Below are 18,432 nucleotides of genomic sequence, written 5' to 3' on the forward strand. Positions count from 1 at the left end.
CATGGGCCAGGAAACAGAACAACTGGAACATCACAATATACTTCAACGTCCTTATTCTTCACGTCATATGTCCATTAATCTAAGTAGTTTCTGTAGTCTGCGGTTTGGCATACTGTTGAATAAATTATCCAACAGGGTTGGGAACGAGGTAGAGCACCAGCGTTTATTCCTAGTAAAAGCTCTCAATGAATGCGAGAGAAGTAGCAAACTAGAACCGCTGTCTCGTCGATGTGTTTAAGTGTCACTGATGCAGAAGCTGTTACTAATGTTACGGAGGGATCGAGTCTGAAGATCGTTCGTATGTAATGTTTACTGATGAACCTGGTAACTTTGTCGAGCTCGTCAGGGTTGTGAAAAGAACAAAGAGCATTAATTTCAGTGATAACAAACATAGCGCTGGTGAACAAGTTCAGGAATATGCATTTAAAAATAGTTTTTTTCAGAAAAAAGTGCAAAGCGGTCTCGCCATAATAAAAAATGTTATTATTGTAACAAATCTGGACATTTTGTTCATAATAGATCTTAGAAAGACGAATAGGACCACAAAGAGGAACAGGAATAACAACGGGAACAATGAAACTTCCTGGCGGGTTAAAACTGTGTGCCCGACCGAGACTCGAACTCGGGACCTTTGCCTTTCGCAAGGCAAAGGTCCCGAGTTCGAGTCTCGGTCGGGCACACAGTTTTAATCTGCCAGGAAGTTTCATATCAGCGCACACTCCCCTGCAGAGTGAAAATCTCATTCTGGAAACATCCCCCAGGCTGTGGCTAAGCCATGTCTCCGCAATATCCTTTCTTTCAGGAGTGATAGTTCTGCAAGGTTCGCAGGAGACCTTCTGTAAAGTTTGGAAGGTAGGAGACGAGGTACTGGCAGAAGTAAAGCTGTGAGTACCGGGTGTGAGTCGTGCTTCGGTAGCTCAGTTGGTAGAGCACTTGCCCGCAAAAGGCAAAGGTCCCGAGTTCGAGTCTCGGTCGGGCACACAGTTTTAATCTGCCAGGAAGTTTCATATCAGCGCACACTCCGCTGCAGAGTGAAAATCTCATTCTGGAAACATCCCAGGCTGTGGCTAAGCCATGTCTCCGCAATATCCTTTCTTTCAGGAGTGCTAGTTCTGCAAGGTTCGCAGGAGAGCTTCTGTAAAGTTTGGAAGGTAGGAGACGAGGTACTGGCAGAAGTAAAGCTGTGAGTACCGGGTGTGAGTCGTGCTTCGGTAGCTCCGTTGGTAGAGCACGTGCCCGCGAAAGGCAAAGGTCCCGAGTTCGAGTCTCGGTCGGGCACACAGTTTTAATCTGCCAGGAAGTTTCATATCAGCGCACACTCCGCTGCAGAGTGAAAATCTCATTCTGGAAACATCCCCCAGGCTGTGGCTAAGCCATGTCTCCGCAAAATCCTTTCTTTCAGGAGTGCTAGTTCTGCAAGGTTCGCAGGAGAGCTTCTGTAAAGTTTGGAAGGTAGGAGACGAGGTACTGGCAGAAGTAAAGCTGTGAGTACCGGGTGTGAGTCGTGCTTCGGTAGCTCAGTTGGTAGAGCACTTGCCCGCGAAAGGCAAAGGTCCCGAGTTCGAGTCTCGGTCGGGCACACAGTTTTAATCTGCCAGGAAGTTTCATATCAGCGCACACTCCGCTGCAGAGTGAAAATCTCATTCTGGGAACGGGAACAATGATCGACATGGAAAGAAGTTGCTGCTGAGCGGATGTAATAAACTCAGAGTTGTTTCTAAGGAATCTCTGCACTATGCTTGTCCTTTAGCTCAGGGACGCCGACTTATATAAAATATTGGGGAGGGCCCATACTGGGGGGGGGGGGGGCTTGCTTCGGGAAATTTTATGAGTTTTAGATGAGAAATAGCGAGTTTTAAAATTTTTTTAAAGCTTCTCAGAGTCATATGATCAACATTAGAACCCCGAAAACTGGACTCTCGATAACTCGACACTCCGGGAAAATCGACAAGCCTGAAACTTTTTCTGGCTTTGAATTAAGAAACAAAACGAGAACAGTCGTTTTGTTGCCACGTCTCCCAGCTATAGGAACACCGTTGAATATAATCTACCTTTTCTACTTTATTTGACCTTATGTTACCCAAATCTCGTTTAAATTCTTATTCTAATGCTGGATCTTCTATCTTTTCCCTGTCGACTCCTATTTCTTCTTCTACCAAATCATCTGACAAGTCCTCTCCCTCACAGAGGCCATAAATGCACTCTTCCCACCTATCTACTCACTCGTCTACATGTAACAGTGGATCTCCACCCTTGCTTTTAGTTTCACCGAAGTTTTTTTTACTTTCCTATGCACACCGGTTCTTCCTGACTAGTATCTTAAACTTTACTCTGCTCTTCATCACTGCTTCATTGTGGCCTGAGTCTATATCTGCTCGTGGGTACGTCTTTCAGTCCAGTATGTTGTTTCGATATCTCTGGCTGACAATTATGTAGTATAACTGGAATCTTCCCTTATTTCCCTGCTTTTACCGAGTTACCTCCTCCTCTTGTGATTCATGAAAACTAAATTCACTATTACTAGCTGAAGTATATTGCAAAAGTCAATTAGTCTTTCTCCTATCTCGTTCCTACAACCAAGCCCATTTTCTCCCATAACCCTTTCTTCTATTCCCTCCTCTACAACAGCGCTCCAATCCCACACAACTATCAGGTTTCTATCTCCCTTTACATGCTGAATTATCTGATCAATATCCTCATGTACATTCTCTAACTCTTCATATTTGGCTTGCAACGTCGGTATGTATACCTGAAATACTGTTGTCGGTGCTACATTTCTGTCGTTTATATGAAAAACCCTCTCTGCCCTACCCTCCTATTCATAACGAACATACTCTTATTACACCATTTTCTACCGCTGTTGATACGACCCCGTATTCCTCTGACCAGAAATCCTTGTCTCCTTTCCATTTCAATTCACAGATTACCACAAAGTCGAGACTGAGTCTTAGCATCTCTTTTTCCAGATATTCTAGCTTCTCTACCACGTTCGGAGTTCTGACATTTCACGCCTCGACTAGTCTAACGTTACCATTTCGTTGATTTTAGAAAATTTTTCCTTTTGGTCACCTCCTCTTTGGTAGTCCCATCCCATAGATCCGACTTAGGGTCTAGTCCGGAATCTTTTGCCAGTGAAGAGATCATCGTGATATTTTTTCAGTTACAGGGCACATGTCCTGTGGATAGGCGCTATGCAGTGTTTTCGATTGCCTTCAGCAACCTGATACCGTTGATTATTGCTGATTCTTCCGCCTTTTAGGAGCAGTTTCTCACCCCAAGGGCAAGAGAGTGCGCTGAACCTCAGTTGGCTCCTCCGGCATCTTTAACAAAGTCGTTGGCAAAACGAAGCTAACTTCTTATGCCGTCATTGCTGACCTTTCAGTGTTATTACAACTTATAACTGGAAACGTTTATTTTTTGCAGGCTACGACTACATGATTGATACTGAACGCACCAACGAAATACACCGCTGCAGAGCGCTGGCATGGACTGCAAACATTCACTTAAGCAGCTGTTGCGGTGCACCGTATGTACATCGTTCCGGCGATTGGATTTATCTCGTTTCTTTTCCAGGCGCTTCAGTTAGGGGCGCAATTAGCTTCTCGGTAGGCTGTCGAGTGACCACCCTCTCCGACGGATACGCTAAGCACCGCTGTGGCTTGGTGTTCCTCGTCGAAGGAGCGTTCTGCGACTCAGTCATACTTGCGTGTCCATGGCCACATAGGTATTCTGCAGAATTGCATTGCGAATTCAGTATTATTTATCTGGGTTATCGGTCTGGTAGGGTAGTATGAAAATAGTAAGGAGGACCCTAATACAAAATGTAAGTATCCGGTTGTTGAATACAGATCGTTCATTTATGTTGAGTTTGATTGTTTGTGTCTTACCTTAGGTGTACTATTTGGTGATAAACGCTGTCGCCGTATTTAGGGCCGCAAATACCGAATAAAAAAGACTCACGACCAAAACTCGTACACGGTCCAGCAGTTTGGCAGTCTAATACCTCGCCAATGCTGTATGTATTCTGGTTAAATATACAACGAAATGTATTTCCAGTTTGTCACATTCACTGCGGACTAAGACCTGATGATTTAGTAATTTGTGACAAAGGAGAGTCTGCACGGCTTTTTGATATTGTTTGTCAGTGTTGTACTTAGTTAAAGTACGACTACAAGAATAACAATTTTTTTGTTGCCAGTAGGGTTGCCATTAATTCTATGTTAGATATGGTACACCCTTAGGGTAGTATAGTGATTAGTTATGTAGCGTATGTAAAATCTAAGAATATCTCGCGCAGTTATGCTGGTCTGTTTAAGAGTAAGACTGTCTTAAGGCGCGCTAAGCTATCTGAGCTGTGCTGTGTGAGAAATAATGCCCTGGCATGTAGAGAGCACAGCGCGTAGCGCGGTAAGGCGATGCATGGTGCTCAGATACTTCGGTGTCGTGTGAGTTGTGTCCTGTGGTGATTGGTAAACTGGGCTCAGTAGCTTTTACATATCATGCCAAGTGTCAGTGTGGGGTACTTATCGTCGGACAAATCTCGATTTAATTTGCTTCTGATGATTATAAGTTGGTAACCTACAACATAAAAGTCAAGTATTGATATCTGTCATTTGATTTGAGTTTTTACTATCACGTACCCAAAGTTTAACCTTTAGAGTAATGGTGGAATTGGGAGTCAGTTTTACAATTTTTTTATGTAAACGACAATCTGTTGATTTCAGGGAGTTTCTTTTTAGGGCTAAACATATTTGTTCGTATTGTATTTATGGATCTTAAAACGTAAAATATTTCCAAAATGTCTTTGATATAAAGTCTCTAATCTTTTGATAGTCGTGTCAAATCTTGCGTTATCTGTCGTTCTTGAAGGGTGCTCTTTGGCCATTACTGAGGGATCGGTGGTGCCTGACGTCGCCTTCCTAAGCCGGTGTTCCCGCAGCCACGACGGTATCTCTCCAGTAGCCTCCGAGATTACTGTGCCTGCCAGAAGTGAAATTTTCGACAAATGGTATTCATCTCAACCTCATCAGTTGCTAAAATCCCAGCCCTCCTCTCCCAACCATTAAAATATCGGCCCAATGGTTGACAAAAAACAGTCTAGTATGGAAATTATGAACTGATCAGTGTGATACTGATCTACGGTCAGGAACATAATAAATCTGTAGCTGTTGCTCCTAGGTGCGCCGTACGTTTTCCTGGCAGACTACATCTCTCTTCGAGACTGTTTGTGTCAATAATTTGTTGTCTGAGAGAGACAGGTCGCTATGTACCTGTGATGGCAAATGGAGGTAGGTCGCAAGGCCACAGGGCAGTCGCAGTGGAGGAGGCAATTCTGCATTCTGTGAGTCGCTCACCGAGTACTACTATCTGGAGATTAGCTGCACACCATCAACTTCCATAGCAGTCTGTGTGGAAAGCAGTAAATAAACAATTATGTTACCTCAATAGTTACAGTATGCCTTACTTGTCTAACCTCTGCGACAGGAGCTGAACCCAAAAAACGTGCACCATACGTACGAGCAGCAGCAGCAGAATTGCGATGTTTCCGACCGTAAATCTAAACGATATCTGTCAATTCAACATTTCCATACCCCGTTGTCTTGTGTCAACCACAGCAGGTAACAGACTGAATGTTTACAGTCAGTACCAGCGCACGACAACAGTGTGTAGCATTCTTGCATACCAACGACGTTCCCGTATCTCACAAACAAAGAGTTCCCGCAACGATTTTTATTGACATTTTTAATTTTCTGGCGTAGACTCCAATGGGAACTCCCACAGTCGATAATTACAGATCGCCTTGTTTATACCCTTTATCTTCTTTGTTCTCGATACAGCCCGTGTGCGTGACGTGCCGTACTTTCACAGGCAGTCTGGGAAGTTTGAAGACGTTATATTGCCGTTAGCCACCAAGATAACAGCGTGATAGTCGCATCGTGAAGACTTCCCTCGATCAAGACTTTAGTGCAGTCTTCCGCGTCTTACGACCGCAGAGACCCTCGCCGCATCTTCGGTAGCGCTTCCTATTTTCTCCTAACGGCGGACACTGTCTCCCTATCTCCATGCGTCATTCTTTCCGCCCTCTGAACAGCTCCCCTATCTGATCGCCTCTGGAAATCCACCCGGCCCCCTGCGCTCTTATGCGACTTTCCCCCAGAAGACAACAAACGCTGGGAACGTACCACACCAGTCTTCCACACCTCGCTCGATCGACCGCCCTAAATGCCTTCCCGAGGGACACGTTCACGTTCCTCCCTCTGAATTTCAGCATCGAAGTCTCTCCGTGGATAAGGTCTTATACGATGTTTATACCCTCGTAGAGCACTTTCAAAGGTCAACAGTTGATTGCCTGGCAATTTCACTTGTAAATATGCTTTCTTCATTGATACGGAAATATAATCTCATTTTAGACATCTCCTTTCGGCAGTAAAATCACACGATGTATGCTAAGGAACTGACGAAAACGAGGTAGGCATATAATACTCATTGTTGATGACTGTGCAAAATTACTCTCAGCTTATCCAGTAACTAGGGTCTATACCCCGAATTAAACGTGCACTTTAATTCCGCGCCGGCCTCAGTGGCCGTGCGGTTCTAGGCGCTACAGTCTAGAGCCGAGCGACCGCTACGGTCGCAGGTTCGAATCCTGCCTCGGGCATGGATGTGTGTGATGTCCTTAGGTTAGTTAGGTTTAATTAGTTCTGAGTTCTAGGCGACTGATGACCTCAGAAGTTAAGTCGCATAGTGCTCAGAGCCATTTGAACCATTTAATTCCGCTGGTATTTACAGGAGCAATTTTTTTTTTAAAAAGGTGTAAAAGAATTCGCAGACTTTAATACCCTCAATCAAAACTACATTGAAGAAACTGACAAACATAATTAGGAATACGGCATAGAGGTTTCTTACATTTTTTAGGGTGAAGCGATATGTCTTAGTGTAATGTACATTAGGTTGTAAGTAGGCTGTTTAGGTTTTTATATTGGTAACACAACGTAGCACTCTGTATGAAAATCACTGGCTGTACTGTGTGCAGTCTGTGGCTGGTTAGCATTGTTGTAATATTCGCTATTGTAGTGTTGGGCAGTTGGTTGTAAACAGCGCGTAGGTTGCGCAGTTGGAGGTGAGCCGCCAGCAGTGGTGGATGTGGCGGGAGAGATGGCGGAGTTTTGAGAGCGGATGATCTGGACGTGTGTCCATTAGAGACAGTTAATTTGTTAGACTGGATGTCATGAACCGACGTTTGAACACTATTAAGGTAAATACATTGTTTGTTCTTTATCAAAATCTTTCATTTGTTAACTATGCCTATCAGTAGTTAGTAACTTCAGTAGTTAGTACCTTTTATTTATCTGGCAGTATTGGCGCTCGCTGTATTCCAGTAGTTCGAGTAATAAAGATTTTTGTGTGGTAAGTGATTCATGAAAAGTATAGGTTATTGTTAGTCAGGGCCATTCTTTTGTAGGGATTATTAAAAGTCAGAATATGTTGCGCTAAAAATATTGTGTGTCAATTTAGTGTTGATCAGAATAAGCAAAGAGAGTAATGTCTGAGTACGTTCAGTTTTGCTCAGCTGTTTTAAAAGCAAATAATGTAAGAGGTTGATCAGCACAGTCATTCATTAATTTTTTCTGAGGGGACGTTTCAAGGAGTCACTATTTGCAGAAAGTATCGCATGAGCTAAAAAATCATCCTTTTCTAATATTTCCGAAGTCTCTATGTCACAAAAAGGAACACGCACAGAACGTCTGATTATTCTTTAAAATCTTTAAACGGGTATATGTATCACAAAGTTGTATGACTGTATTAAGATTCGAGGTTGGAGATAAACTAGGACTCAGTACATCAAGCAAGTATTCACTTTTGTCACAGAATTACTTATTTCAGCACGATTTGTGTGTAGCAAATTACAGCCTCCGTTCTGGACGATATATTAACATGTGATAAAAAATTACAGAATATGAGAAAGCTTGCTGCTTCACCTATGACATGAGATCTATTACAGTCGTGTTCCTGTCTCCTGTAGCTTGAAGTTACTAGCTACAGTACAAACTATCTAATGTAAGGAACGGAATATGGGTCCAGCTGCTACAGAAGGCTTTGTTATGAAGACCGTGGTATACTCACAAACAGCATATTAAACAATTTGAATAAAGTTTTAATTTCAACACTCATTCATTACAATCCGATCTTTGGAGCTAGGCACAGGACACCATAAAATCCCATTTGCCAATGGAGTGAGACACAGCACAGACTACAGGCTTGCAATGTCGGTCCGCAAATGACACGACTGCAAGATAAGTGCTACTTTGTGGTTACTAGACACCACAGCCCTAAGGCATATTGTGTCATTTCGTGCAGATATTTGACATGCAAAGTTTTTCCTTGAGTCTCCACCTAACTGTGCGTAAATCTTCAGCCATAGCTAATGGTTCGTACATATGGTACGAGCTTGATGGGAGTTCTATTATTTTTTGCTGTTAATGTAAGACATCTAACGTGGTCCAAGATCACATGAAACCAATCCTCCGAAATTTTCTTTCTGAGGTCCTTCCAAAAAGGATATGGAATGGAACTCCTACTGATATCGTTGAAGACCTTAGCTCGCTAATGCAAAGTTTTGTCAAGATTACATATATGTAAATATCGGGAAAAGGAACAAATGAACAAATGAAAGGTACATTTTCGCCTTCCAACAGTACGGAGAGTTCAATTAAAAATAATTGTGCCCACTTAATAGGGGAGGCGGAACGAAAAAAATTGTTCAAATGGCTCTAAGCACTATGGGACTTAACATGTGAGGTCATCAGTCCCCTATACTTCGAACTACTTAAACCTAACTAACCTAAGGACATCACACACATCCATGTTCGAGGCAGAATTCGAACCTGCGACCGTAGCAGCAGCGCGCTTCCAGACTGAAGCGCCTAGAACCACTCAGCCGCAGCGGCCAGCTGCAGAATCAAAGGCCTAATCAAGTGGCCACCAACAATACCTACACGTTCACTTAAAAACTTCGGTGGAGACCTTGTTCTTTAATGTAAATTTATTTTTCATACGTCTATTGCTTCCCTAGTGGAAGCAGATTTTTCCGAAAAGTGGATGAAATAGGAACAGTACACTTCGTTGTGATGCTGGTGCTGCCTTAACATCCAGGCAGAAAAATTTCTTCCCCTTAGATAACCTATTTGCAATATATTGATTTCCTTGCTTAGATCAAAAATGTAACTCGGTTTCCTTACGACATTTCAAACAGGTTGATACTTAACTTGAGTTTCGTGACCTTCTCTGTGGTGCTGGTTAAACAGAGTATTTCGCTAGAATAAGTCGTGATTGAATTCCGTAGACCTGAGTGTTCTTCCGGGTCCTGAACTCACCTTTTAGGATGCTACGCTGTCTGTCTGTCTCAAACGACGGTCCACATTACTAAAGGTGTATGTAACGTGTCAAAATTTCCTTGGAGTTTGCCACGAGAAAAGGGAACAGGTGTCGCCCAACGGTACTCGACGATCAGTTGTATGGATATACAAATAAAAATATGAATTACCGGTTCGTCACGACGTAACTTCCTCTACAGAATTATTGTAGATAGAAGGAAGGGAGAAAGATGTTGGGAGCTTTTGTTGCCGAGGGTAGCCAGGTAGGCAGACTCTGTGGTGGCAAAGAGTATGTAACGTGTGGTGTCACCGCCAGACACCACACTTGCTAGGTGGTAGCTTTTAAATCGGCCGCGGTCCGCTAGTACACGACGGACCCGCGTGTCGCCACTGTCAGTAATTGCAGACCGAGCGCCACCACACGGCAGGTCTAGAGAGACGTACTAGCACTCGCCCCAGTTGTACAGCCGACGTTGCTAGCCATGGTTCACTGAGAATTACGCTCTCATTTGCCGAGACGATAGTTAGCATAGCCTTCAGCTACATTTGCTACGACCTAGCAAGGCGCCATTACCAGTATAGATATTGAGATTCTATTAATGTATCATCAAGAGCGATGTTCTACAAATGTGGATTAAAGTTAAGTATTCCAGAAGCTACGTACTTTTCTTTACAGCATTCATTACGTATCCTGTTTCAACCTCATGCCAGCCTGCGTGAGTTTAAGCGCGTGCCTTTCGGCTTCCTCTCATTGTGTCTAGGCTGTCTTGTCTAGACAGAACATAACGAACCAGCAGAAGACCTCAGAGGAACACGCCGCCGGTCGTCGGACGCAACAGACACGATGAACTATTTGTTTAAAAGTGCTGCTAGCGCTAATCGTTTGCCAGATTATACCTTTTCCTGAAATTTTGTCCCGGTCTTAAGGCAGTATGGTTTTCATAAAGACCATAGTACATTTTCCTGACCATGGTGATACGGCTTTGATCTGGACACATTTGTGTTTCAAGGCGAGTTTGGCTTCCGGTTAATATTGAAAATTCGTCAGGTTGGCCTGGACTTAACAAGTTCATTTTATCGAACTCCATTTTGGTGATAAGGAACCATTAAAGAGGACAGCGTCCAGTGCTATTGGCAGTGCCATTGGTCACTTTATTGGGATCTGAATGGAGTATCCAACTACTTCTGCAACAAAGATTGAGATATTGCGTTAGTCAGCCACCATTACCTGAAGTGGTACCGATTTGCATGAACATTAAATTATTCGCCATCAAGTGGTGGTGGCACCAATTACTTCTTAGGAGGAAAGGCTGAATTACGTTATCACATAGGAGCTCGACTTCAGCAAAGTGTGCTTCATTTTGTTTGAGAATTAAACCCATTCGTAGTATTGATTAGTCAATTGATGTATTAATTAACTCTTCACGTCTTTAAGAGAAAGAAAAAAATTAAAAATAATAATTAAAATAAATAATGAATAAAAATCAAGGTAAACAAACAAACAAAAAAGATAAACTGTATGTCGTGTTTTGATGCTTTACATTCAGCTGAAATTTTTGTTCCATCACAATAAATCGCCACGAGCCATGTCTTTGTCTGATGATTAAATAGATCTTTACTATTTTAATTTGTAAGCAATAAAAAGTTCATTAGATGACATTCCGGAAGCTTTAAAACCAAAATAAACACCTAATTGAGGTTTGATCATTATTTTATCGTTAAAAGAGTGGTAAGACGTATATAGTAGCTGTTTATGCATTTTTATTCTGACTACTGCAGAGACAATAGTTAATTATGTAGTATTTAAATTTCAGTGCAAGATCTTTACGCGTCTTTCTGTTACGTACATTTTTTTTTTCAAAACACTGAAAGATTGTATTTAAGCTGAGGGGAGATTTCTATTTTTAACTGCATAATTGTATTTTTACTGCGTAACTGATAATTGTTCTAAACTAGCGACACGATATAAATATCAAGTGAAAGGTAACGCTGGCTATCCGTTAATGTTTGCTTATCCACACAGTACATAGGATAAGTTTGTTGTGTTTCGTGGGTTATGTTAGCAATTTTCGCCAGGGTGAACCGACGGAGGAGCGCACGTTGGCAGCCTGAAGGCTTCCGTTTCGGGAACGTACAGCTTCCCAAACTCGTATACACAGCATCGCATCCCGCTGCTCCATGATAAATATTCGCTAGCCCGCTGTTGTATATGTGTGATGATGACTCCGGTTCAGTACAGAAAGTAGCGACAAGCGCAGTGGAGCGCAACCACCATAACACAGCAGCAGTTCATTCGAACGAATCCGCACTGCTAGACATGTAAATACGGCCGCTTAGCAGACTAACTTGCACTCAACTGTCGTTGACTGCCGTTTTACGAGGTGCATTCAAGTTCTAAGGCCTCCGATTTTTTTATAGTTAACTACTCACCCGAAATCGATGAAATTGGCGTTACTTGTCGACATAATCGCCCTGCAGACGTACACATTTTTCACAACGCTGACGCCATGATTCCACGGCAGCGACGAAGGCTTCTTTAGGAGGCTGTTTTGACCACTGGGAAATCGCTGAGGCAATAGCAGCACGGCTGGTGAATGTGCGGCCACGGAGAGTGTCTTTCATTGTTGGAAAAAGCCAAAAGTCACTAGGAGCCAGGTCAGGTGAGAAGGGAGCATGAGGAATCACTTCAAAGTTGTTATCACGAAGAAACTGTTGCATAACGTTAGCTCGATGTGCGGGTGCGTTGTCTTGGTGAAACAGCACACGCGCAGCCCTTCCCGGACGTTTTTGTTGCACTGCAGGAAGGAATTTGTTCTTCAAAACATTTTCGTAGGATGCACCTGTTACCGTAGTGCCCTTTGGAACGCAATGGGTAAGGATTACGCCTTCGCTGTCCCAGAACATGGACACCATCATTTTTTCAACACTGGCGGTTACCCGAAATTTTTTGGTGACGGTGAACCTGTGTGCTTCCATTGAGCTGACTGGCGCTTTGTTTCTGGATTGAAAAATGGCATCCACGTCTCATCCATTGTCACAACCGACGAAAAGAAAGTCCCATTCGTGCTGTCGTTGCGCGTCAACATTGCTCGGCAAAATGCCACACGGGCAGCCGTGTGGTCGTCCGTCAGCATTCGTGGCACCCACCTGGATGACACTTTTCGCATTTTCAGGTCGTCATGCAGGATTGTGTGCACAGAAGCCACAGAAATGCCAACTCTGGAGGCGATCTGTTCAACAGTCATTCGGCGATCCCCCAAAATAATTCTCTCCACTTTCTAGATCGTGTCGTCAGACCGGCTTGTGCGAGCCCGAGGTTGTTTCGGTTTGTTGTCACACGATGTTCTGCTTTCATTAAACTGTCGCACCCACGAACGCACTTTCGACACATCCATAACTCCATCACCACATGTCTCCTTCAAATATGGATGAATTTCAATTGGTTTCACACCACGCAAATTCAGAAAACGAGTGACTGCACGCTGTTCAAGTAAGGAAAACGTCGCATTTTAAGTATTTAAAACAGTTCTCATTCTCACCGCTGGCAGTAAAATTTCATCTGCTATACGGCGCTGCCATCTCTGGGACGTATTGACAATGAAAGTGGCCTCATTTTAAAACAATGCGCATGTTTCTATCTGTTTCCAGTCCGGAGAAAAAAAATCGGAGGCCTTAGAACTTGAATGCACCTCGTACAGTATTAGTTGCACAACGGCACCTTTCAATTTTGTGATTATTTGGAATTTTTTTTCTGCTTGATGCCCTCTAACCTCGCCCATCCAATTTGCATTTTGCAAGTTGTTGCTGCAAACAAAAGCGATGTCCTCCGTCACAGCTGGTGGACTCTCCTCGGTGTCAGTTGCCGCACACAGTACTCTTGAGCTGCCGCGCGGACCTGCCTGCCTCCGGCGTCTTCGCACATCAGCAGCAGGGCGGAAGGCGCAAAACCGAAAGGCGGCTGGCGCCCTCACGCAGAGGACGCCTCTATCGCCAATGCGGGGTTGGAGGATGCGCGCCGCAGCCTTCAGACAGGCCACTGAATATTAATTATGCGGCGGATTTTAATTAAGTGAACAGCAGAGGCGTCGGCGCTGGCGTCGGCCCGGGATAGAAAACAGCAATAGTGAGCCAGCGGAGGATGCCAAGATTAATAGCCCCAAGTTTGCCGATGACGCAGGCGTTTTAGGAGGGACAGCTTGGGACGCACGGCTACGTCACCCCGTCACCGGCAGCTGAGATTCTTGCCTGCCATCTGCTCCGCGGAGCTGCGTATCTGTCCGCGCCACCGTAAATCACTACACTATTTAGTCACTCACGCCTAGGAGGTAAACTTTGACCCGAACACGGTGAACGACAATTTCGCGTTTAGTTACCCAAAGTAACCTTTTGTAACTTCAGCTATTCCATTAGAGAGCAATTTATCATTGCCGACTGAAATTTGGCATGCATGCAGGCGTCAAGTTCAGTTGAATTGTTCATTCTTCGTCTTCTGCAAACCCAGGAATAGGCCTTATGAAATGTTCCGGCCTCACCATCATTTCCTTAACATTCCCACATTGCTTCCTCCATTAGGATTCTATTCCATTCCTTTCCGGGGGATTCTCTGAGGTGAAATGCGCAATACTTGCTCCTTCCAATCCTTCTTTCGTCATTTTTCTTTTTTTAGTTAATGGCTGTACCCCAGCTCCTTTCTTACTTCTTCATATTTTATTGTCTTCTCTAAGGAAATTCATTTTCGATGTTTCAAGGCCCTTTGGTCTTAATGTACAGCTTTCTACCTCATATAATACAATCAGTAGAGTCAGTTGGATTTATATTTTAGCTTCACCCCTCAATGTCCTTCTTATTGTGCCACATATGTATTGATATATATTAGTTTTATTATTTATATCTTTCTCTTTCTCAAAAGTTATGTCACATCCTAGATACTGGAAAAAACAGTGGACATCGTTGAAAAAACCGTAGGTACTTTTTACAAAGATATTTCTGATGATCAGATCACTGACTTAATTCGTTTGCGAAGAGTAGTAGTAAAATACATCTGTTTGGTATTCAGTGGCAAACTATTCGATTAGACTGGCGGCCTGGCAATGGGTAATCCAGTGGCAGGCATCGTAGCTGATATTTTCTTCAATTTGCTGGAAGAAAAATGCTTCAATAATATTTCAGGATATTTTTTCATATTCTCGGTACACAGACGACAATTTGATCATATAACGAGTGGTTCCCGAGAAGGCACTGAGCAAGTGTTTGGAATTTTTAAGGGAACCCGGAACCTAAAAATGATGAAATTTTGGGTTGTCAGTTTATTGTGATATAAAATACTACAGATCTTCTTCTTTAAAATGACATATTAATCCTACCTGTAGCTCAACTCTAAGTATTGAAAATATTATTTTCAATAATGTGCTGTAGAGGGCATGCCACAACATTGAATTTCCATGGATACATGTTCATTGAAAACATTGTTTTTCAAAACTTCCGGTCCTTCCAAAGACTTTATATTTGTTGGCAACACGATTTGATAGGCAATTGTTTTGTCTGCGTATTGTAGTCTTTGGATACTGTTGTTTACTTTGAGCATTTGGTGGTTATTGCACGATTTGTGTTGTATTTCTATTGCGTAACTGGAACTTATCAAATGTGCCTCGATTTAGTAACAGAGTTTACAAGAGGATGAAGCCTCCTCCGAGGTACACTAGTGGAACTGTGACAATATATCAGATCTTTGGAAATGATTCTGAAAATAGTGAGGTTATTCATGAAGTGAAATCTACTCCTGTCTGTAGCACAAGCAAGAAGTTGCATGGATCAACTGAAAAATACTGCAGTTTATTGGAGAAGTGTAGTGAGGATGTTGTTGTTGTTGTGGTCTTCAGTCCTGAGACTGGTTTGATGCAGCTCTCCATGCTACTCTATCCTGTGCAAGCTTCTTCATCTCCCAGTACCTACTGCAACCTACATCCTTCTGAATCTGCTTAGTGTATTGATCTCTTGGTCTCCCTCTACGATTTTTACCCTCCACACTGCCCTCCAATGCTAAATTTGTGATCCCTCGATGCCTCAGAACATGTCCTACCAACCGATCCCTTCTTCTAGTCAAGTTGTGCCACAAACTTCTCTTCTCCCCAATCCTATTCAATACCTCCTCATTAGTTACGTGATCTACCCACCTTATCTTCAGCATTCTTCTGTAGCACCACATTTCGAAAGCTTCTATTTTCTTCTTGTCCAAACTAGTTATCGTCCATGTCTCACTTCCATACATGGCTACACTCCATACAAATACTTTCAGAAACGACTTCCTGACACCTAAATCTATATTCGATGTTAACAAATTTCTCTTCTTGAGAAACGCTTTCCTTGCCATTGCCAGTCTACATTTTATATCCTCTCTACTTCGACCATCATCGGTTATTTTACTCCCTAAATAGCAAAACTCCTTTACTACTTTAAGTGTCTCATTTCCTAACCTAATTCCCTCAGCATCACCCGACTTAATTTGACTACATTCCATTATCCTCGTTTTGCTTTTGTTGATGTTCATCTTATATCCTCCTTTCAAGACACTGTCCATTCCGTTCAACTGCTCTTCCAAGTCCTTTGCTGTCTCTGACAGAATTACAATGTCATCGGCGAACCTCAAAGTTTTTACTTCTTCTCCATGAATTTTAATACCTACTCCGAATTTTTCTTTTGTTTCCTTTACTGCTTGCTCAATATACAGATTGAATAACATCGGGGAGAGGCTACAACCCTGTCTCACTCCTTTCCCAACCACTGCTTCCCTTTCATGCCCCTCGACTCTTATAACTGCCATCTGGTTTCTGTACAAATTGTAAATAGCCTTTCGCTCCCTGTATTTTACCCCTGCCACCTTCAGAATTTGAAAGAGAGTATTCCAGTCAACATTGTCAAAAGCTTTCTCTAAGTCTACAAATGCTAGAAACGTAGGTTTGCCTTTTCTTAATCTTTCTTCCAAGATAAGTCGTAAGGTCTGTATTGCCTCACGTGTTCCAACATTTCTACGGAATCCAAACTGATCTTCCCCGAGGTCGGCTTCTACCAGTTTTTCCATTCGTCTGTAAAGAATTCGCGTCAGTATTTTGCAGCTGTGACTTATTAAACTGATAGTTCGGTAATTTTCACATCTGTCAACACCTGCTTTCTTTGGGATTGGAATTATTATATTCTTCTTAAAGTCTGAGGGTATTTCGCCTGTCTCATACATCTTGCTCACCAGATGGTAGAGTTTTGTCATGACTGGCTCTCCTGAGGCCATCAGTAGTTCTAATGGAATGTTGTCTACTCCCGGGGCCTTGTTTTGACTCAGGTCTTTCAGTGCTCTGTCAAACTCTTCACGCAGTATCTTATCTCCCATTTCATCTTCATCTACATCCTCTTCCATTTCCATAATATTGTCCTCAAGTACATCGCCCTTGTATAAACCCTCTATATACTCCTTCCACCTTTCTGCTTTCCCTTCTTTGCTTAGAACAGGGTTGCCATCTGAGCTCTTGATATTCATACAAGTGGTTCTCTTCTCTCCAAAGGTCTCTTTAATTTTCCTGTAGGCAGTATCTATCTTACCCCTAGTGAGACAAGCCTCTACATCCTTACATTTGTCCTCTAGCCATCCCTGCTTAGCCATTTTGCACTTCCTGTCGATTTCATTTTTGAGACGTTTATATTCCTTTTTGCCTGCTTCATTTACTGCATTTTTATATTTTCTCCTTTCATCAATTAAATTCAATATTTCTTCTGTTACCCAAGGATTTCTATTAGCCCGCGTCTTTTTACCTACTTGATCGTCTGCTGCCTTCACCACTTCATCCCTCAGAGCTATCCATTCTTCTTCTACTGTATTTCTTTCCCCCATTCCTGTCAATTGTTCCCTAATGCTCTCCCTGAAACTCTCTACAACCTCTGGTTCTTTCAGTTTATCCAGGTCCCATCTCCTTAAATTCCCACCTTTTTGCAGTTTCTTCAGTTTCAATCTGCAGTTCATAACCAATAGATTGTGGTCAGAATCTACATCTGCCCCAGGAAATGTCTTACAATTTAAAACCTGGTTCCTAAATCTCTGTCTTACCATTATATAATCTATCTGAAACCTGTCAGTATCTCCAGGCTTCTTCCATGTATACAGCCTCCTTTCATGATTCTTGAACCAAGTGTTAGCTATGATTAAGTTATGCTCTGTGCAAAATTCTACAAGGCGGCTTCCTCTTTCATTCCTTCCCCCCAATCCATATTCACCTACTATGTTTCCTTCTCTCCCTTTTCCTACTGACGAATTCCAGTCACCCATCACTATTAAATTTTCGTCTCCTTTCACTACCTGAATAATTTCTTTTATCTCGTCATACATTTCCTCTATTTCTTCATCATCTGCAGAGCTAGTTGGCATATAAACTTGTACTACTGTAGTAGGCATGGGCTTTGTGTCTATCTTGGCCACAATAATGCGTTCACTATGCTGTTTGTAGTAGCTAACCCGCACTCCTATTTTTTTATTCATTATTAAACCTACTCCTGCATTACCCCTATTTGATTTTGTATTTATAACCCTGTATTCACCTGACCAAAAGTCTTGTTCCTCCTGCCACCGAACTTCACTAATTCCCACTATATCTAACTTTAACCTATCCATCTCCCTTTTTAAATTTTCTAACCTACCTGCCCGATTAAGTGATCTGACATTCCACGCTCCGATCCGTAGAACGCCAGTTTTCTTTCTCCTGATAACGACGTCCTCTTGAGTAGTCCCCGCCCGGAGATCCGAATGGGGGACTATTTTACCTCCGGAATATTTTACCCAAGAGGACGCCATCATCATTTAATCATACAGTAGAGCTGCATGTCCTCGGGAAAAATTACGGCTGTAGTTTCCCCTTGCTTTCAGCCGTTCGCAGTACCAGCACAGCAAGGCCGTTTTGGTTAATGTTACAAGGCCAGATCAGTCAATCATCCAGACTGTTGCCCCTGCAACTACTGAAAAGGCTGCTGCCCCTCTTCAGGAACCACATGTTTGTCTGGCCTCTCAACAGATACCCCT

At 42.8% G+C, this 18,432-nt stretch overlaps 1 non-coding gene across 1 annotated transcript; it reads left to right on the plus strand.

Moving 5' to 3' along the window:
* Nucleotides 1-905: 905 nt before the first annotated feature.
* Nucleotides 906-980, plus strand: Trnal-caa (transfer RNA leucine (anticodon CAA)). Its single transcript has one exon. It is a non-coding gene; the product is annotated as a tRNA-Leu (tRNA).
* The last annotated feature ends 17,452 nt before the right edge of the window (nucleotides 981-18,432 follow it).

The sequence above is a fragment of the Schistocerca cancellata genome, chromosome 8 (assembly GCF_023864275.1).
Source record: "Schistocerca cancellata isolate TAMUIC-IGC-003103 chromosome 8, iqSchCanc2.1, whole genome shotgun sequence".
NCBI classification, from domain to species: Eukaryota; Metazoa; Arthropoda; class Insecta; order Orthoptera; family Acrididae; genus Schistocerca; species Schistocerca cancellata.